We start from the raw sequence: 2,500 nt of genomic DNA, 5'->3' as shown, positions 1-2,500 counted from the left end.
GGTGGTGGATCTTTGGTCCAAAAAAAATGTTTAAAAAAATGACAGTTTATCTCAAGGGTGTTGAAAGCTGCTAAACTGTGGGTAGAACAGTACCCGTTTGAGCAGTGATGTTCCATATTAACAGGCTTAATTTGTGAAATCAAAGACATTTACTGAAGATATATTATATTTCAGGTCTTAAGTGATACTTAGGTGCAGTATAAAATGGGTAATTTAAAAAAAACATTAAATCCATTTTCAAGGCTATTTTAGTTATCTTTAGATTTAATCAGTCTGTTTTCCAACCATTGCTTTGTAGTGTGGATGCATTTCATACGTGATTTATTGGAAATATAAAACAACGAATAATAACATCCATACTGGGTGATACGTGCAGGAATTACAGCCATTTTTATACATGCCCCCCCCCTTCCCCCGCCCCGCCATTTTCTTCAGAGCCCCAAGCCCCATCAGGGCGAGAACAGGGTCCTTATGCGATACTTACTCTTACACTTCAGCTTTTATACATCGACTTCTGAGCTGAAATATTTCAATTTTATTCACTGATATATATTACCGGTCCTGTAGGTGTTGCTATTATTCTTGCGCAATTAGCCACAGTTACCCACAGAAATCATTTTCATGGCTTAGCGAGCGAGGAGGAGAAGAAGAAGAAAAAAAACGGTTTCAAACGACGAGTTTTCAACCCTCCTCCCCGCAGCCTAAAAAGCCCGCATTTCATTCCCATAACTCAGCGCGCACAGGCCAACAGTAACTAATAATAGGTATTGACTTGTTGGGTGTAGGATAAATAGGGTGCCGTATTGAAGCTCAAATGTGCCTGGGGGGTCAGGCAGCACAGCTACACCGAGAACACGTCTCACAGGGGCCAGGGAGAAAAAAAAAGAGAAAAGAAAAAAAAAAAAAAAGAAAACATTTTAAACTTTCATGACTTAGGAGGAACCTCTGCTGTTCGTCTTTCAAGGATTAACTCTTTGTTCTGGAAAAAAGAGCTCCCCGATCAATACGGGCAGAGGACCCAGACATCTCTATTCCGAGACGCACAAGTGCACATGTGTTTATATAGAGACGTTGTCCTATTCTTCTCTTCGGCTTGTTTAGGTCAGCTGGATAATGCCTCTCTTCTCTAAAGTGGGCTGGGATTACGAGCGCCTGCCTTTCAGGGGAGTTGTTTTTTTTTTAAAGAAAAAAAGAAGAAGAAGAAGAATAGGGCACATCTCCAGAATGCTCCGTCTGAATCGCTGATTTAAGGGCATTTTCGAAAAACCTTTTATTTTGATTTTATCGCCTCGGTCACGTGACTGACCGCATTTCGATGTTCCTCGGGTCACACGGGACCCTACAAATTCCATTTTCAACCCGACGCATCAAATAATTTCTGCATGTAAATCCATGTTCACATGCACCTATTCTGTAACAATACATTTTTTACATTAAACAATCTTAAGTTAAATACACGTTTGTGATTTTCTCAAGTACACACTAATAATTTGTGCTCGATTCCCTCAGCGCTAACTGGTGGGTTAATATATTTTAAGTGGTGAAAAATATAATCCCAAGAACGATGTTTACGTAAATGCTTGAGACAAAATAGTGGATGGCATACATGCTCTTCCCGTAAACAGTGCAAGGACCCAAAGCAGTTTTAATCTAATGTACAATGCGCCCCAGTCCAAAAACAATGGGGCTTTATTTTTTTTCCCAGTCGTGGAGTAAGCGTGAGCCATCCCAATTCGATTCGCCCCGTTTATAACGTCCCCCCCCATGCCCCCCCCCAATTCGGCTGGGCGTTTCTCTCCCGCTGTCCGACTGTGGGTCCAGTCCAGGGCTGTCACCATCGATTATGGGATGGATTACGATGTCGTTTCGGCGCGCCGGGGGCTCCTGCGATGTCCCGTTGGCGGGAGAGCGGGCGTTCCGGACTAAAGCGGCGTGGCCAAAATATGCAGCGGGCGCTCGAGTGCGCGGCCGGCGGGGGGGGGGGGTTATTATTTAATTTTTTTTTTTTTTTAAGAGCGTGACGCTGCCCGAGTGTGGGTGCTGGGGGGGGGATTTCGCCGACAGTTCCCCTCGGCGATTCCTCCCCCCCCCCCCCCCCCCCCCCCCCCGCAACCGCCCCCACCATCACCGTCTTTGAGGAGGCTCTGTGGGAAAGGCTTCGACGGGGGGTTCACAAGCAGCGCCCGGCGAGAGGGGAGAGAAGTGAGAGGCGTGAAACCCCCCCCCCCTCCACCCCAAAAAAAAAAAACCAAAAAACAAAATCTGAGCATCTGGGGCTCCACGCCACTGCATAGTCACCAGCCGTGTTCTGTCCTTCTCACTCTCAGCCACCAGAGATTCTGCCCAGTAGTCTGAGAAACACCCCCCCGCCCCCCCAACGCCACCCCCCCCCCCCCCCCCTACCCGCCCCTACTCAAAAAAAGAGCTTCTTTAGCAAAGTAATACAGCTAGGCTAATGAGCGCTGGCACTTAAGAGTCCCCCCGGTATCTGTTCCTGGAG

Source organism: Anguilla anguilla, chromosome 2 (genome assembly GCF_013347855.1).
Source record: "Anguilla anguilla isolate fAngAng1 chromosome 2, fAngAng1.pri, whole genome shotgun sequence".
Classification (NCBI taxonomy): Eukaryota; Metazoa; Chordata; class Actinopteri; order Anguilliformes; family Anguillidae; genus Anguilla; species Anguilla anguilla.
This window is presented reverse-complemented; position numbering follows the sequence as displayed.